Source organism: Nipponia nippon, unplaced genomic scaffold (assembly GCF_047370975.1).
Source record: "Nipponia nippon isolate SJK-2023a ecotype South Korea unplaced genomic scaffold, ASM4737097v1 scaffold_4, whole genome shotgun sequence".
In the NCBI taxonomy this organism is placed as follows: Eukaryota; Metazoa; Chordata; class Aves; order Pelecaniformes; family Threskiornithidae; genus Nipponia; species Nipponia nippon.
The window spans coordinates 90830283-90850506 of record NW_028262358.1 but is presented as its reverse complement, the minus strand read 5'-3'; the positions used below and the strand labels follow the sequence as shown (position 1 = coordinate 90850506).

General features: G+C 40.2%; 1 protein-coding gene across 1 annotated transcript in view; it reads left to right on the top strand.

The window, feature by feature from the left end:
* Window positions 1–14986: 14986 nt before the first annotated feature.
* MEI4 (meiotic double-stranded break formation protein 4) overlaps window positions 14987–20224 on the top strand; it is a 147501-nt gene continuing 142263 nt past the window's right edge. The window contains exon 1 of the mRNA XM_087775361.1: window positions 14987–15053. The gene's annotated coding sequence lies outside the window, so the exon portion shown is untranslated. The remainder of the gene's footprint in view (window positions 15054–20224) is intronic.

The window sequence follows — 20224 nt, the reverse complement described above, 5'->3', positions numbered from 1 at the left end:
GATATCTCCTTATTCTTCATACTGGTCAGGCATAGTTGCTGAAAAATGCACTCAAATACCCTCTGAAGAGTATTCAATTACTCTTTAAGTAGGCAGCTGAGGTTAAGCAAAAAGAAACTCCAGTCCTCCCTTACACTGTCTCCACCATTTCATCTCCAGACACTGCACCCATCCTGACCCATTTCAGTTCATGGAGGCAGCAGTTGAGGTTGGTGGCTGTTCCTCATTCATCTACAAGGGGCTTGCTCTTTAATGATGTTCCTGGAGATGCTCCACAGGAAACCACTTCAATTCTGCCCCATCTTCTCTCCTTCCATGCTGCCCATTATTCTCCTGCTTCGTTGCAAAGCAGAAGAAACAACTGCTTGTTTGAAAAGGGCTGTTGCCTCCTCGTTATTGTTGCTGGAGCCTCTAATTCCCACTAAAATCAGTGCAAATGCCTGTTTTGCTGTCAGAGGTTCTGGCTGAACAATCATCCCTACAGTTCAGGCTGTCTCCAGTTGTACACCTGAAGAGGTTTTAACCCACCAGGATCTGCCTGTGATGAAATACAGGCAGATCCATTGGGGAATGAACCATAGGAAATAGCCATGACAGTATGACATAAAGGTACAGCTGTCTACCATGACTGAAAGTCGATGGCATAACCTTTAACTCCTGCCTGTCACATAAGAAAAAAAAAAAAAAGAGAAGAGCACCTGTTCAGCATGAAAGCAAAGGATCCTGCTTTTAGACTCTGTAGGGATTCAAATGAAAAAGTCTCATGTTCTGTGCTCATACCCGGCAGAAGATAAATCCTCCACTTTCAGATACGCACCTATATCAGGTTTAAAGCTTTGGCCCGCTTCAGTATGTTCAGATCTTTCTTTCTGTGTTAGAGGTTGAAATCTGTAAGGGTTTCCTTTCAGGATCCAGAGTTGATTTCAAACAGGTCCCAAATATCAAGTTTTCAGAAATAAAACATTGAATTCTGTGTTGCAAAAAAAGAAGTCTGCACACATTTTAAAACAACAAGCTACTAATGCAGAAAGCTTGGTGGAAAGTTGTGCAATGCAGTGAATCACAGGAAAGAAGTGAAATTGCTGAAAAATAGGAATCAAATCTTTTCTTTGTGAAACCAGTATGGCAACATTGATTTAAGGGGAGCTACAAAGATTTCTTCCTACTAAGGATCTAGTTCTTCTGCATGGCTAATTAATATTTATCTAGGAAAGAAGGTAACATATGCTAAGCCCACTGCCACTATTTATAAGCATGCTGTAGTCGTCTTTGTTCCCGGAGGTAATCAGAAGCTAGGAGGTTTTGCTGGCATGCAGATTTGGGCTGCTAATTCAACAAAACGCATTATCCATTAATTTGAGTCCTTTTAGGATGTCAGTGTTTACTAGTTGACAGTTTCTTCTGCAGTATGAGACTTAATTGCAAAATTTAGTTGTCTGTTCTGCTTAGCAAGAGGCTTAGAGAGAGACACTTAACAACACACTGAAATTCAGGAAAGGAAGAAATTTTGAAGGCCACAAAGATCTTGTAGGCCTACTTCGTCAGCAGAGTAGGGCAGCAAGACTAAAGCAGTAGCGAATGGCTATGGCATTGTCCAAAAGTCAGAGCTTTGCAAGGTCAGGAGGCCCTTTGAGGGATTCGGGATACATGCCGTTACTCTCGGCAGCACTTTGCAAGGTAGAACACAGCTGAAGATCTCATTCTGGTGACAAGGGAGCGTTTCTGTAAACCAATTAAATCCAACATAATCTAGTCTTGGAGTGAGGCTGTTATGAAACTGTTGGTCTAAATGCTGCAAAGTGTGAAATCCGCTCTACCAAAGAATAATCCATCCAGCAAAGGCCATCAGTATTACCACTGCTCTATGTGTAGCTCTTTCTTTGAGGAAGAAAACAGAGACTCTGAGAAGCAAAAGGCTCAGAAGAGGTAGATAAATAAAAATGTGTCACTTGAAGCTTCTGCCAAATACAAGCCAGTGGTATGTCCCACTGGCTGGAAGCAGAACTGTATCTCATTGGACTTTGATAAAAGTAACCAAGTAAAACTACAGAGCCAGATCAGCAGCCCAGATCAGCATTGACCCAATGATTTAAGGAAGCTGTAGCCAATGCCATCAAAAGACGTGACCTGTTACTATTTTCCAATCTTTTCATTATCCAAAGATTGTTTAACTGACAGGTCTTGTAGAAGCCTGTAAAACTGTGTTTCTTCATGTCTAGTGTATATGTGTGTTTATTAGGGAAGGGAACACTTAACTGTAAAACATAGATGTGGTCTCTATTTAGAAAGGCATGGTTTATATTTCATTACAGGAAGAAGTCAGTCTTAAAGGAATCAGGTCTCAGGTAGAACATGCCCAGACAGAGGGTTTGAGCTGATCTTAAAAATACCTTGCTTCTGGGTTTAGCCTTTAAAATGTTAATGCATTTTAAAAAATTGAGATGTGGTCTTATCCTCATTTGCAAGATCATGTCTGTGTTTGTGGAAGCAGAATCAGACAATTTTGTAGCTTCTATATTTCAGTTGTGAATTTCATGGGTTTCCCTTTCCTTCCTTGGGAAAATTTTGTTACGCCCCTTCCCCGATGCTTACTTTCCTCATAGTCCTGTCTCTGCACTCCAGGAGGTCTGCAAAGGCACATTGAGTGTACAGTTCACCTCTTTAAGAGCAAGGCAAGGCTTCCAAGCCCAAGCAGTCTTCTTTTCACCAAGTACAAGAAAAATAGGCATCTATTATTTAAAAAAAAAAAAAAAAAAGCAACCTGCAGCTCTCTCTGGGTTTTCCATGGCTTTCTTATCACTTGAACATTCTTTGGACTTGGCCCAGGTCTGTCCCCACATCCCCTTAGTTCATGACTTTTCATCCTAGTCATGAACTTTCTCTCCCTCACTTCCAAGCTGCCTTCTCCACTTCTTGCTCCTGCAGCTGGGCACACCTCTGCAGGGGAGCCCAACCTTCTGTTCCCCCACCCTGCTTACACTCCTATCACTGGGAAGGAGGAGGGAGAACATCCTTGCATATCTCTCCAAGACTCACAGCCTCTCTCATGTTTAAAACAGCACTAAATCATGGGGGATTTCTACACTCCAAACGCCTAAGCCCCGTGAAGATGCTGGAAAAACCTCAGGTGAAGTTATCTCACTGCCCAAGCTGCCTCTGCTTAAGAGTGGAGCTAGGGAGGTTTAGTAGCTAAAACTACCAGCCTGGTTTCTCTCGTGCTTCAGTTACTTTTTTTCTAGCCTTGGAAGCTGCACTATAGATACCCAAATGCTACATTTCCACACATTTCCATAGCTTGCTGTTGTTGCCATGACCCCTTCTCTCTTCATCTCTTCTTTGTGCATCCCTTCCCTTATCTCATTCCTCCACTAATGCCTCACTAACAAGGAAATTTTCTTTACATGACTTCCAAAGCCTCTGGTAGTTTATCTGCTTCTCATCACATATTCAGGTCAATTACTGCCTCCCACTATCCTGTGATGCTGGCCCCTCCCAGAGTTTTATTTGATTTCAATCAGACATCTTCATGCCTTCCCAGGCTTGAGAGAAGCTTTCTGTAACAGGCACAGATATCCTCATTATCTTACCTAAAAATCCTCCTTTGCTACGATGCCTACAAAACACACTTGACAAGAGTCAGGCTGTTGATTAAGCTATGACTGCTACCTATTATTCTTCCTGGTAGTATTTTGTTTGCTGATGTTGTCCCACCTGTGTGCCACTGAAATTCTTTAGAACAGAGAGTGCGTATGTACTCTGAGTGCTTGCAGGGCCTTGAAAATAGCTTTGAGGGTCCTGATCCTGGGCTTTGAGTGGCTTGCTATAAACTGCTTTTATATCAATAGTAACTATTAACAACATCTTCTCTTCTGTTGTTTTTCTTCTGTCCAGTTCAGAAATCACTGTCAGTGATCCAGGAACAATATAAGGCATACCCTTAGCAACAAATGACTGATACGACTGATCCACATAAACTGACATGATCAGTGCAGCAGAGAGTTCAACATAAGATCATCCAGAACGTACAAAATGTAAAAATTCCTCATTTTCTGTTTGAGGAAAGCTGGAATGTTTTGCTATTTGGAAAAGATAAGAACTGTCCCTTATTTCCCTTATGCAACTAGCCAGAAATACAAGAAAGTAAAAGAGCAGACTATTAAAATGTAATGTGCACCTGATTGTTCACTTCTATTGCAGCTCTGAATTCCGAGCAGTAGGCATAAAGGGGAAAAAAAAAAACCCAAACCTGCTAGAAAAGATGTTCCCAAAGACTGGGGATTTGGGAAGCGGAGACCATGATTACCCTTTCCCTTCTGCATCTGCTCCTTATCTGTCCTAAGAGGTCAAGTTCTCCAAAGTCTCCCCAGATGAGAACTTCCCACTTAAAGTTTGATTATAAGAACTGGAGGTTTCATCCTAAGTGATCCTGCCTAACCTCTGCCTAAAGTGGATACACTTAAAATAAAACTTCAGGCACCTGGACATGGCAGACAGGATCTCTAATCTCAGTGACCTTCCAGGCCTCTCCCTCTCTCCTTTGTGGTGCAAATATTGGCATTTATTCTAGAAAATCTGTTTCATTAGGGATACATTCCTTGCCTCAGCGAGGCAGGCTTTCTTACTGGCTGAGTACTATATGTAACATTAGATGTTAATTTACTCTTGTTTTCCACTGTGCTGGCCTGTCAAGGCCAAGTGTTGGACCACGGGACCAGTGGTGGCAAGACCAGTAATGCAGGTTGCTTTTCTACTTGATTCAATATGAATCTGGTAAGATCTCATCGGTGCTTATTTCCTATGTCAGGGACAGTTTTGTCAGTTCCTGCGAAAAAAGTTTTTAGTTTCACATACTCAAGAAGAGCTGTAAGATTTTAGTAGTTCTCTTTTCAAAAAACAGCATTTTAGTAGCATTGTTCAGTCTTTGCCATTTTGATTGCCATTAAGTACACAAAGTCCTCTGAGACATCATCCTCTGAGGAGCCGTGAAACATGGGTCAGTCAGATCTTGACAGCCTAATATTACCTGGCTGAAACAGTATGAGGAGAGATATACCTGGGAGCTGATGACTGTGAGTGCTCCCTTTCTTGGATTTGTTACATGAAAATTATTAGAGCATGTTTAGATATTCTCCTTTCCTTCATGGAGGGAGTCCTTTAAGCTTGTTCTGGAGATTTTAAGCATACTTTAAAATCACCTGCTGTCTTCTCAGTACTTCACTCTTTTTTCTGGACCCAATTCTGCTTTCATTTGCCAGGGTCAGAGTGCTGCTTTTCAACCCTTTTGACTTTCATTGATGTATCAGCAGTTTCCATTGAATTACCTATCAGATTTACCAAACACACAAAACCAGAAAAATGAAGAAACTAATTACTTGGGTGTCTAATCACAGTCATGCTCAATGTGACCTTGAAAATGGAGGACTGGATGAAATGGTTCTAGGGCTCTTTTGGTGAAGTTTCTACATTTTGATATATTTGAAGCTTAAAAGGCACAATTTTAACCTCTGTAATTTAAAGAACACTTGGTGGGCACATCCAGATGCAAGGAAAGGAATAGAGGAATTTGAGGGTATTTATTCAACTGTTTTAGATAATTTAAGTCTTTGAATCTTGACAATAGTAGATTACACAAGCAGTAGCCTTACTAAATTATACAATATTCAGGTGGAGGTGATTTGCAAATGGATGTATCTCTGTAGGAAAAGTTTGTGTGGGTTACTCTGAAAACCAGGATGTGAAAGTATAGAAAATGAACAGCAAATGATCTCAGGGACCAAAACCGAATTTTGACAAAATAAGGACCAAACCTCACTATTGTTTAAGTAATATAACTACGTACATTTGCAGTTAAATTCCACCTGCACTACTTACATACTGGATAGCATTTTTTGAATATTTGAAACATGTTAAAGAATTTAAGTATCCACCTATTGCAAGCAGAAAAGAAGTTTGAGATAATGGCAATATCTTGACAGACAATTTTTTTAGGCTGGAGTCAAACTGAACTTGGCACGACTTGGGATGAAATTGTTAGGAACTGATGTAACTAATGTGAAAAAAAAAAAAGGACTAATACTGGAGGTCATGCATAACTAGGCTAGAAGAGGTTTGGATAAAGACAAAGTCCTTGACCAACACATCTAACATTTATCCATGATCATAATTCATACACAGGAGATGATAGAAAATGGTTAGGTTACCCCTATGATACCACCCTTCCCTATTTATCCATGATCAAATATGAGAGAGTAGAGGGCTACTAGGGACATAAGTTCCTTCACTCTGATAATATGAAGGTCACCATAGTTAAATGCTGCCATAACTATACAGCAGAAATCAAAAGCATAAGTAAACATGATTCTTCAAGGAGGGAATCCTTCTCTTGATTATAAAATATTCAGAGATCGATGCAGACAATATTAATAAAGTAAGCATTAAATGTAATTTGTTGAGAAGTGAACAATCATAGTGGCAAGGAGTCCTGGGAAAAGTAATATAATGCTAACCTAGTGGGATGATATAACAGAATGGCAGACTGAGCGTAATCTAGAGTCTGTTCTAAGAAATAACAGCTGGCTATATACAGAAACAATATAAAAGTTGGGGAAATACATCTACCTGTTTGAGGCTTCTTGCAACCCATGGTCAAGAAATAGATTTTTAAAGACCCAAGGAGTATTAGGGGTTTCTACCATAACCACAGGCCACACAATTTCACCAACTGTACTGTGACTCAAAAGTCTGTGACTGGAGTGAGAATCAGGCCATGGAGGAGGGAGACAAGCAATATATTTTATCAGCCTGGCTGAGACAGCTGGAGGAAAAGCAGACAAATCCTCAGGGACACAAGAGAGAGGTGCTGACCCATCCCAACTCATTCTCCCACATCCCTTTTTAATCTCCACTGGTAAATTGCTTCCTCTGATAAAAATTTCCATCTTCTTTTTAACATGAACTTGGATGACTTCAGTGTTCAGCAGTTGGTCCTTGCATGTTTTTGTCTGTTCAATTAAAGAGTACCTGGCATCAGATGAGTTCTGCCAATATAGTTCTCTGTAGCCTGCAATCAAATAGCCTGCAATCAAGCTTCCGTCTTAACCTCTTTCCACAGGTAAAACAGGCTTGCTGTCTTCAACACTTTACATCCCCATTCCTCCTCTTTGTGATATTTGACTTCATGGTCTCATTAGTTCTTCCTACACCATTCTCCTAAGTTGTTTGCCTTACATTACTTGAAGTTAGTGTAAGAAGACTGAAAGATATAGATAGATATGAGATATATATGATATACACATATACTGTTATATATAGATTTTATATATATTGATACATATATAATAGAATTACATATATGATACCATATGTATACATATATATATGTGTATGTGTGATACATATAAATATATGTGAGAGGCAATCACAAAAAGGAAGGGAAGAATCTATTGTTCATGATTATGGTGGTTAGTATAAGAAGTAATGGAAAACTGCAGTCAGGAAGTTTCTTACAACACATTTGGAAAACTCTTTCATGTACCTTGAGAATAGTGAAGCTTTCAAGCTGTCTTACTTCTAGGAGAAACACAAACCAGAACTAGTATAACATCAGAGCTGCACATCTTATTTTAAAATATACATATGCAACATAGCTGTTCACTAGTAAATTGCAGAGGTACCTTACCATTTAATAAACTAATCAGTGGAAGCAAGGTAGGGGGAAATTTGAAAGAGGAGCTGCCTCTGCTGCATCGGTGAGGCAAAGCCACAGACTGACCTGATCCAGTGCTGGCAAAGGTCCACTCCCCAGGGGAGGTCAGGCTGGATGACTTCCAGAGGATCCTTCTCCAGCCAGCATTTCTATGTTTCTTTGCATTAATGCAGCAGGACTTCTGGATATAGCCACGAGGGATTAATAAACAGGAATGACAGAATTTTGGAAAGGTAGCTTTAGCTATCAAGGCAATGAAGATTTTTTTGGCCTTGATATAGGCTTGCCACTTGAAGTATTGTATATGGGTGGGAGTGGGGAGAATCATCATTTGGGTTAAAAACTCAGCAGGATTTGGATCCTGCCGTGTTGTGCCACTGGCCAGCACCATGTGTTAACAAAATAAGGGTGACCTGATTCTGGCAGTGTGCTGTTTGGCTTTCAGAATGAATTGCTGTAAAATCACCATAATTAGAGAAAATAGGGATCGGACTAATGAAGTAAGAGATAAGAGGGATTGCAAGGAATGTGGAAGAGCCCAGCAGAGAACAAGAAACAGCAGTGTTTCACTGGTCCAAGTGCGGTTAAAGGGGGGATACAATGTGCTAGAAAGCAAAATTCATGGACTAAAGCAATCTGTTTAGATTATTGATCAGGGCAAAGGTTTGCCTTAGCGCGTATGAAAGCAAAGTGTTACAGTTCTGTTACTACTATCGTTGTTCCTATTAGTTATCTGGTACAACTCAGTAAAGATTGCTTTTGTGCTAGGCAAACCCTGTGGATCCTATGATCTTCATAAGAATTTTCATTTAGCAGGAACACTCAGTAGCTTCTTTTCTAACTTTTGTTTCATGCTAATAGAGTATTTGTATGACAGGACAGCTCTTACTAATCTAAGGATTTAATAAGAGGTTCAATCGCAGAGGCGTTTTTCTGAAAAGCAGAAGGATATTTATTCACTCCTCAAATAGCCATGAGGAATATTAAATGAAGAGGTTTGTAGTTTGAGATTAATACTGGGTTTAAAGGACACCTGACCACTTCAGAAGAAGTGGGTTTGTAACAATCAGAGTGATGAAGTAAAGAATAGGGAATTAATTCATTTGTTGCAGACAAGCCGGAAATTTGAGTCTTTGGTAAGCTTGGAAATTAGCCTGTAGCAATGCATCTGAGTTCAGCTTCTCTCTGATAGCCACCTCTCTGATGGGTGATGTGACCGTATGGTGCAAAAAGCGTTTTTGCAGTATGGGAGTCTCAGCGAAATCCCAAACCTGTTCACCCTGTCTGGTCCCTCATTAGTGAGAATAAAAGAATCACAATCTCTCTCTGATAAGAGAAATTTGGGGGTCAACATTCAGGCTTCGATACATGCGGAGAGCCTGGTCTGTGCCGATGAGTGCTGTTAAAAGCATTACAGCCTGTGCCAGGGCAGGATAGCGGATTTAGTGCTACATGTGTCTCTGCTGCAGCAAAAAACAGGGAGGCTGCCTTAGCCTAGTTGCCTCTGCAACTAAGTATTTGCAGCATACGTTAGATTTTCTGTATAAAAATGTCTCTCTTGCCAGAATGGTAGAAAGGATCCTAATGTAAATAAGATTCAAACCCATATTGCACACTACAGTAATGCTAATTTGTTACAAAAGGAAGCGCTGCTGTTCAACACTATGTTAATGAAATGGTGAGACATATCCATCTTGAAAGCACTGTGGGGAAAGGATGCTGAAGCAATTGATTAGGAAACAAGGAAAATTGAAAAGATACATTTTTTATAAACCAATGTTAAACATGGGCAGTAGGTTTTGGCTGCAGCTCTACAATATTCAGATTTACTCCTCATTAAGGGAAGAGATATACTCTTTATTTGTTGTCACCTAAGTTGACACCAGAAGAGTCATTTAATGAATCGTAATTAGGTTTTCCTAGATCTAAACTGGAAAGAAAAACAAAACTGCAGAACCTCACTAGTCTGCACCATAGAAACCTGATATTTTACCCTGCAAATTCTCAAGATTTTGTTTTCTTTGTCAATTATCTTTCTGTTCTCCATTGGTTTTGCAATGCCAGTTGCAAAATCCTGCCTTATTTTTATTTAATGTAATACTTTTACATGGCGATGGCAATCACAGATGTTATGTAGTCAGAACTACGCCTGTAAGACCAGTCAAAAGTAGGAAGTCTTATTGCACAGCACTTGAGATTTCTCTAGCCGATAATAACATGGTTACTTGTAAAACAATGAATGGAAATAAAGGCATTTCTTACTGTGTTTTGTTTTGTTTTTCTTATACCAGGAAGTTCAGTGATAAAGCCACCTACCAAGAAGGCAGTGGCAGCTTTGAGGATCTGGATATTTCTCTTCCTTTGAAACAGTCAGAAAATAATCCAAATCTTTGAGATAATCTTAAAAATCAGAATTCCTCTTGTAAGAAAAAATGTGGGCATTATAAGTTAGTGCTTTTCTTAATCAAACTATTAATTTGTTTCTTTTGAAATTTTTTTTAAGAAAAAGGAACTGGCACACAGCTCAGACGTCTAGTGTTTTGTCAATATGTGCTGCCTTGGGATCCTTGTCTCTCAGAACAGAAAATTGAGCAGATTTCTTTCTATGTGATTAGGAACTTCTGCAAATCTGCACCCTCTTCTCCTTCATCTCCTCCATTTAACCATGTGCTGTTTTGCTGAAAACTCCTCCCTCCTCCAGTCATCGCACCCACAGTTTCCTCTGAGCCACAATCTCCTTGTTTCACCTTTCAGCTGTATCTTTCATTCTTTTTCCTCACTGGCTTTTTTGCAGTCTCTATTGCTCTCTATTGCTTTTGTGAAAGGTCTCCTCGGCACATGCCTACGATGTTCTTGAACTTTGCATCCTCTCCTGTCACCACATCGTTTCTCTCCCTGTTCTTCCATCCACACACTCAGAAATCAATCAGCACCGATTACCTGCTACATCTACAGGGGGGGCAGAGCTGCAGTTTTGAAAGAAAAATTGTGGAGGAATTCAGACTTCAAAGGGGGTCTCATTCTGTTGGATCAATTTGGACTGAGAACGTTGGAGTAACTTACTGTTCTCCGAAATGAATGCTCCCACCAGTCGATAGCTGAATAACTCAGACCTTGCAGAACACATTTCATTTCAAACCAGTAAAATGCCTACTTTGTCCTCTCTGGAAAAAACTAAATGGTATCAACGAAAGCAAGGGAGGGATGTTGTTATTTTAATTATTGTTATTGCTGGCAAATAAAGCACTGGAGAAATCTAAGGTTTGTGTTCACAATCTGGCATATTCCAATAATGCAGATGCTATCACAGAAAATTATTTAAATGCCTAATCAGCCTATAGCCACAAAATAATAAGATGTTAAGCCAAGGAATCTTTGGGGTCACATTGATTTATTCAACAGTTGATGCATTTCATATGATCGCAGCAAGCAAACAGAATTGATTTAGAGCTGCTATTTATGGAGATCGGCTCACCAGGAGTTGTAACCATTCAGTCTCCTGGAAGACTGTCTCATGCTGTATTACTAACGTGCAATGCAGACTGACAAACTTCTGTGATTATTTACCCTGTTTGTGGCACCAACAGATCAGTACCATTATGCCTTTCTGCTGAACTTTATGGTCCTCTTTCTTTGCTCACTGTCAGTGGATCATAGAAGAGTTTCTTCTTGTGGGGGGTCCAGCTTGATTCAGGAGAAATCAGAATGCAGGGCTGAGAGAACTGAGGAAAGCAAAGTTTGAGAAGAGTGAAAATTAAAGTCTGGAGGAGGTGAAAGTAGAGCACTGGAGCATGGTGTTTTTCAACACATACTTAATGCTTAGGAACTCACACATCATTAATAGGAGACATATTTAAAAAGCAAAGCAAGCTTTTAGCACTTGGTTCTCCCACCTAATTTTGGAGGTTTCTTGAAAGGTTTGGAAATCGGCTTGTCATTAAAACACACAAATCGGAAAAAACCCTATTTTACAAACAACAGAAAAGGTGTGCCTGGTATACTGTATTATGTTGCCTTTGAAACCTAGCCATAGGGGAGATTATAATGGGGTGTGCTGCTTGTCTAGCTTGGGAAAAGGATAATGTAGGCTTGTTCTCCTAAGTTGTGTGCTACACCAGAAAATGTTGTAATATCCAGTAGAAGCATTTAAAAAACCGTATTCTTTGAATTGCAGTTTGCAAAAACAACAGTTGGTGGCACTTTGAAACAATTTTTATTTCTAAATGTGCATTTGCTGATTGTAGGTGTGTAGAGGATTACATTAAAATATTAAATCACTGGTCTACAGTGATTCAAATTACGGTAACGATATAGAACTTATCAACTGTCTTCTGCATGGTGCACAGACAGCTTGCTTAAACTGAATCTGAAGATCTGCGTTTGTAAAAACAAGGGAAGGTGCTCAAGGAGATTAATTCTTCTTAAAAAATGTCAGACAGAAATTACCAGAAGAGACAGTAATGACAAAGGCAGCAGAGGAAGTCACTGCAAACTGCATAGTTTACTCCAGTCCGCAGAGGCACTGAGGCTGCCAGTTTACATTTTGCAGGTTTTTTTGTCATGGCACTGACGTGCATGGTATGTAACATGCATATAGATTTCTTTTTTAACCAGCACCCCCTAGGTAAACAGGCATTTCCCAGGATTTTAATCCCCAAGAAATGTGAGGGAGAAGAATGGAGAGAGACTGCCATGGCTGTTCCAGAAGAATCAAGCATTTAGCCATGGTGTTTTCTGTCAGTCAAGTGCAATTACACCACCTGCACAGGAACTGCAGCATGTCTGATATCACAAAGGGAAACCTGGGCATTACTGGAGAAAACTGATGGTTTGAAACATCACCTCTTGGTCACAAAGAAAGCCCTGAATACCAGGATGACGTGCTGCATTAGCTGTGGCTATTTGTTCAAAGAACTGGAAGACCAGACCACAGCTGATGCTTGGCAATCTTTACAGCTTGGCCAAAGGAGCTTCAGTGCCTTCTGTTCCATCTCTAATTCTTGCATATTGGAAATGAGAAGTCTCTGTCAACAGAGGATAATAAATCTGGAACCACTGCTGGGCTCTGCCCCTCCCCATCATCCCACGGATCAGTTGCAAATGATTCCTGTTTGCCATCTTGGCCCTGAATACGTTGATCTTGACAGTATAATCCATAAGTGATTCTTATGTAGCTTTCTAAATGACATGTTTTGCGGTTATTAAAAGTTCTTTATATTGGCCAGGTTGGGTCCTGTGGCAAAATGTTTCCCTCGGCTTCAGGCAAATGTTGCTTGATGCATTTACAAATATGGTCTTGCCTGGGAATATTTTGCTCCTTTCCCCTTTGATTCCATAGGGCTGTTTGCACTGAGGGAAGAGCTTGACATATACAGTATGATAAGGCAAACCTCCTTGTTGTGAACGGTAATGTGGCCTGGCATTCTAGATTTTCCATAATGTGCTGCTAGATTTGGTGTAACTCTGAGCTAAATACTGATTTGCAATGTGCTGGCTTTCATATACTTCCATGTACCTTGGCTTTTGTAATGCTCTTGCTTCAGCTACACTTACATGATGCTTAGGCAGCCCAGCAATGCCTACAAGTTTTTGTGCCCTAGTAACTTTCTGAATGCTTGATACCCCTGCACACCCCTCCCTGCAGCAGAATACTTCTTTCAGTCTGAGAGCACAGCTTCTGCTTCAGTTTGAGATGATGTTTTGGGGCTTTTCAAGACAGTTCTCTTGAGTGCCTAATTCAGCAATTTGTACCTGCACCCACAAGAGATGGTTTGCTGATGCTAATGGTGTTCTCTTGTATGCCTGATCTTGTGCTTGCATAGGGCTCAGGAATCCTTTGTTTAGGCATTTTGTATACCTGCCTGGGTGGCGAATCAATTTTCACACACTGGTGCTTTCAGTTCAGGTGTGGATGCAGAAATACCTATTTCCTACCTGACTTTTACCTTGCCTGCATGCAGACTTATAGACCCACCCTTTATATTGGCTGCCAGCCAAGGTAGTAATTTCTGGCTCAGCAGGTACTATCCTTCATTACATTTCTGACCTGCAGGCTTGATTGTTTTTACCATGCTAGATGATATAATTCTTTTGATCACATTCTCTCTCTGAGCAGCTGTATCAGTTGTACAACTGGGTACCTGCTCCCGGTATGGGTGGCAATGTTGTTGCTTCAGCTGGAAGCTCAGGGCTGCAACCTAGGACTCCCCAGCTTTGATCTGTCTTTTTTTTTTGTCCTTTTTTTTTTTTTTTTTTTGCAGGGCATCATCATTCTGGTCTCACAATCCTATTTGTAACTGTCATTACCTACAATTTCTGACCTCCCAAACACTCCCATAGACTGGTAGTTTTGAATAATTTAGCCTGTTATTAATACCGGCTCTGAAGTGCCTGTTCTGAGTAGGTGTAAACCAGTGTCCCCTCCAGGGCTTTCTTGCAACTCTGGTCTGGGACCCAAATTCTTCCCCCGCCCCCCCAAGTCAAGTTTTTTGATCCCTCAACTGTATGCTCTGCTCCACTGGGTGGGTGCCCGTTCTCAGGAAAGCATCAGGTGGACCGTACTCCAAGTGAGTGAAAGTATCTGATATTTTCCATTATCTCTTTGTACTCTCTGAGGAAGAGAGGCAATTCATTTTGTGCTTCATCACCCCCTGAAAACACCCAAGTCCCCTATGCTGTCAATGAAGAGGAAGAAGTGCCTCTGGTGGATGAGAATGCCCTCTCTAGCGTTTGAAAAGCACAGCTCTCTTCCCACTGACTATAAAGCTTCCTTTATAGGGAACATATGTCATTATATTAAGTGGACTGGATCACTCTCACCCTCCTTTATTCCTTCTTTCTTTGTCCCTTCCCTTCCTCTTGTTACTTCCTCCCTAGGCCAGGTGCCAAAAATGCTGGCGAGGCAGTATCTCAGCTATCAGCTTACATTGTCAAACTGGCTTCCACCTCTTTCATTTCAGAGAGCACTGCAATTGAAATTCCTCTTATTTTAGGCAGTGGTAGTATTTTAAACTCAGAACTATGTAAAGAATTGGCGATAACGCTGAACTGCTTAGCTGCGAAGGGGTGGTTACAGACCAAGTGAGGAAATGTTTGCATAAATCCTATGTAGGCAGATTCTCACCTAGAAAAAGCCGGCGTTTCTGCCAAAATATTCAGAATCTCTCTGGCATCCACCACAAGACAATTGTCAGACTTGATTGGTCCAGCAGGGAAAGGCTTTTGCTTTCATTTCTGTGTGTTTGGTGCCAGCATATTTCCCTGACAGTGATGTGAGAGGTGGCCGGATGAGTTCATTGACCGTGGAGATGCCTACGCAGGGAATGTCTTTCCTTCTTCTTCAGCAGAGGTGAGTGGAAGCCTGCAGTCGCTCCCAAGGAGGATGGGTTGCCAGTGTGCTCAGTTTTTATAAAGTCCCCAGGTTGCATGGGCTGGTGCTGCTTAAGCATTGCAGGTGACAGGATGGGTGAGTCCAGGCTTCACTCTGGAGCCAGAGCTCTGAGATGAGAAAGGTGGGAGGTGTCCCGCCGGGGGAGGCTCGGCTTGAGCTATGCCTTGTGCCATGTTTCTCTTTTTTTTTATCAACAAGGCTAAAAATCAGGGATTTCAGGGACACAGGAGTCCCAAATTCCCGTTTAACACTTCGGTAACTAGGTGATAAGTAAAACGTGACTCTGCATTTACTAAACCAGAGAAACTTGATTAACTTGCTGTTCACTTCTGTTATGCCTATTTTGTCAAGTGTTAGGGGCAACAGCAGAAGAGGGGAGAGAATATAGATTATAACATTTCTATATGGACCTGGCTGGGCTTGTTCGTGGCTTACTTTCAGACATGTGAATGTTCAAACGATGGCACTGCAGTGGGAGATTTGCTTGGTTTTGTTCTAAAGGTGGAGAATTGTAAAGAGAGTAGGACTCCAGTGAGACATGCTTCAGCCCTTAAAATGTTTTCATTTGTCAATTGTTGTCAACGAATCAAGTATAATCATGAGTGGGGAGCCTAAGGATGAGGCTAAAAGGGAAATCCTGACTGGACACAAAGATGGGACTGGTTTGCCTCAGGTAACCTGAGCATTTGCAGACTGAGTTTGCAGTCTGAAGTATTGGCAAGGGAACAATGAGGCACAGCATTATCTAGGAACGCTAAGGGAAGTGTTTTATGAAGGCTGACTGTGGAGTTGCTGACCTTAACAAAGAAGGATTTCTTATACCATACGAAATGTGTAAATTAACTTTTAAAGGAAAAAAAGAAGTGAAACGTGGTATCTTTTGATTTGTTAATGGAGCAATGCTGCACAGCATGCCTCATAAGCAGTATAGCAAGCGTCACTAAGCACTATGGATGAGAGGGAAAACAGAATTATCCTTTGGGAGATGGAGTGTATTGGGCAACTGAGCATCTCCTGCATGGGAAACCTCTTGCACAGAATCAGCGTTGACTGGTTTGTTCGGCTTCAGTATAAAAACATTTTCTCAACATTCACATTTTGCAGAACTGATACTTAAAGTTCTTGGACATCTCCTTAACTGCTGTGTCTTCTGTCTGAAAATATCTACTTAAACTCTTTGTTGCATCCTCCCAGCAACCTGTTCTGACACACATCTTCCTGCCCAGGTGATACCAGAGATCTGTTTGGCTTTGCAGATCTAAGAAGGAAATACAGCGTTATTTTTCCATTTTAATGTGAATTCAGCTGCCAAGGCCAGCATCTTCATTACCCCACTTTGGCATGCATGCCTGCTAAATCCATTATTTATAGGCAAATTTCTGCTGATGACTGTCTGTATGTCATTGGCTGAAATTTGCCTACGTGCTCCTTCAGAAATAGATTGTCATTACATAACCTCACCTAACCAGCTATAATACTATCGGTACATGTATGCAGCGCAGCTCGAAAAGAAACAGAAACATTTTTATGGAACATTTATTTTCAGGTAACACCATATGTTACAGTTGTGAGTCTGAAAGTATTAAAAGCTGACTTACAAGGTGATATGTTTTTATCGCTTGCTGTTTGCGAGCCAGACTTAGTTGTCTGTTAATGATAAAACAAGCCACTAATGATGCCCCAGTAAAATAACACAAAGAAATAATAGCTGATTCCTATAGGTGGTTACCCGTTAAAAAATAGAAAAGCTTCTTCCAAAACAGAAAACTGTATATGTAATGTGTAGACCTAACCTTAGGAAACATACTCACAGGTCCTGTTGTCTCATCTGCAAAGTATTTCCTACCTGAGGGAGCAGTGGCCCTGTCACTGAGGGCTGCTCACACAAGTAAAGGGTTGTGTGATATCCAGTTGTCTCTTGTCTATCCAAAACCAAAACAAGCAAACAAACAAGTTATTTGCATAGAAGAAGGCTCTTTAAAAAAACCCGATGAACAATATTATGATATCTGTTAACCCTGTTGAGGCCAAAAGGTCAACAAAAAAGCTAAAAAAGATTTTGACGTCTCGAAACAGGAACAAGCGTTTGCAGACACTGTCAGATTTTTTATTTCACTTGTCTTCCTGGGTGAGACAGTCACTCAAAAATGGGATCAATGACTTTCATCAATACCTCACCCAATATTGTGAAAGGTCATATATCATTGTCTCCTAGTGCTAGGGTAATTTGCAGACTTTCCTTGTATTGGAGTCATGCCCAGAGGATTTGAGCAGGAAGGGAATGCCACTCTGCTGGGCAGGCACAAAATAAAATAGTCCACACTTATCGTTGAAATAGGACCGAGCTGTGACAGCAGTAAACGCAGGCAGCAAAGGCTTGTGAGGGAAGGGGTAAGTGAAAATAATGGCAGAGGAATGGCAAAGGCAGTGCCTTTGAGCCACCGGTCCTTGAGGCTGAGAAATGTCTGTAAGGGGCAGCTCATGAGAAGACTGCATCTGTTTCTAGCAACTAAAGCAATAAGTAGATTATTCAGAAGAGCTGGTGCCTGAATATTTCTGAAAATCTCCCCATAGCATGACTGCAGGAGCCACGAGCTACTGACTGCTACTGAAAACTTGGCTTTTGCTTAGCTGTTGACATGGAAGCTAAGCCCATCCAAAAGTCTCTGTTTCGGTGTGGCTGCTTGCAGCGTGAGTCAGTGTGTGTTCCTCTTCCATGTCCATTACCAGACCCTGTTGTGTCCCAGATGTGGGAATTACTGATGTTATCAAAGGTTAATAGCTAAAGAAATAATTTCATTTGTAAGTATCCCCCAACTGACAAGCTGTTAATCACATCCCAGGAGAGTTTGCCGGCTTGCATTTTTGAAGATGCAAGGAAATAACGTTATTGCCTGGTATTTGTTTTACAGCGCTGTGTAATGAGAGTGGGCGTCTTGCTATTTTATATAGTGTCCAGATATGAAATATAGCAGTGCCAGTCTTGAAGTGTTACTCTGTTTTGGTGCACTTTTTCAGGAAAATGGCATACATTTATTATACTCCATATATACAGAAAGCTCTGATCTTTGATTAAGTTATTAAATTGACTCATGCTCAAAGGGAAAACAAAGTATTTACTTGCAAGTGAAGATAAAAAATGAAATTAAATTGAGCTTCACAGAATGGGATGGATTTCAGGAGCTGTGAAATCAGAGCTCAAAAGGAAACATTGCATCCTAAATATTAATAATTATAATTGCTTTAAGTATGGCATAACTGGGCTAGTGGTACTTGTTGTTTTGCTTTAGGAACACATTTATTTTCTCAATTGTCTACTGACAAACATTGCTTTCAGTGAAGTCAACACGAGAATAGCATCAGGAAGAAATCTAAAATAATACAATCCTTTTCATCGAGTGCCATGAAATGTTTATTAGTTGTCGCAGCCACTGTGTACAAGTGCATTCATTTGACTGTCACTGGGATGTAGATACGCCACAGGATAGATAATGAAACTGTTTGGGTTGTCCTGTTTCCAAATTCCTCAGTAAACATTTCTTCTCTAAAACTGGAGAAATCTTCTGTGATGCACCTTCTGTGATGGTACCATGACACAAATTCAGAATATACAGTTGTGAATTATTGACCACTCTCGACCATTCTGAATATTGAAATATATCTCATAAGCATACATGTGACCAATTTTCTTCAATTAATGTGAATGTTGTCAAAGCAACACCAACTCTTCTGCAGATTGCAGGAATTACATCTTTCTTTACATTCATTGTGGGTAAATAGAGCCATGATATCCTTCAAGTAAAGAATTATGGTGGTAAATCCATCAGATGAATCCTTGGCTCACAGGCATAACTATATTCCAAAAATAATAGAAGATGAGCTGGACTTACTTCTACTCGAAAGTTACAAATAGAAAATAGATGTAAAAGAAAGCAGATATTGGAAACGGGTTTGGCGTTTTGTACAGCTTTTTCAAGTTGAGGACTGCACCATTAAAATCATCCAAATAACCCTAATTCAAATCATATTCATATTTTTGAGACCGAAAATTTTTACATTACTAAGTCTTATGCAGTACAAATTTTACATTGAAAGCCAATGTGAGAAAATTATACTAGATGATACTAGACTAGATTGTGATTCTTGTATTCACAAGGAGTATCCTTTTCTTCCTAAATGAAAATTCATCAGATTCACTCTGTTATTTGAAGAGCAAAGTACTTAATGCAATAACAGGCCACCTGAGTGATACTCTGAAGATCCTGACCCACCTGAAGATGAAACAGTAACAGGTTTGCTATTCCAGAGAAACTCTTCTTCACTGTTCATGTGTTCCGCTAACGCTAAAAGTGCTATTACCACATAAACACCCAAACCAGACCTTGACAATATTCAGTTGATGGAGAAGAAGAAAAATGTCAGTGACTGTAGTGACTAAATGCATAGGTTTTTTCCTAAGAAATGATCTGGCCTCATCTTATGCCAAATGGTTCATATTTTTTATGTAACACCTAAGAGGTCTTGAAATGCCACATTGTCCTCCAAAATACAAGTTCTTTATAATGCAGCTATTATTAAAGCCTTTAGCAAAAGTCTTGATTTCAAAATAAATTAATGGAAGCCTGAATCTACATCCCAGTCCTAGTCCGAGATGCCGACTCAAGTGAACATTTTGAATCTCTTATTTTGTCAATATGCACCTTCTGAAACGGGAAAATCAATTTTGCAAATAAGAATTCAGTTGTCTCCAAAACTGAGTAAGTAATCCCAAGTTGATGTTTGAATAATTCAGCAATTTTAAAAAGAAGCTTATTAAATATTTCCAGCTATGGAAAATCCTTATGTACCATAAGTCTAAATCCCCTGAGCAAATTTGCAACAAATATAATACCATATATCTTTTGAGAGAATTCTTCACCATCGCACCAACATGTTGTGTCAGAGGATTTTGTTTGAGGAAGTTAGAGGTAACAACTTTTTATTTAATCATGAAAAATATATTGCAATGTTAACTACAGAGAACCCACTCCTACTCCATAACCATTAAAATGCAGGAAGTCACCTATTCAATAATGCAGAATTATTGTGTGTTAAAAATTTAAATCTATAAATATTAATAGAACACAGGT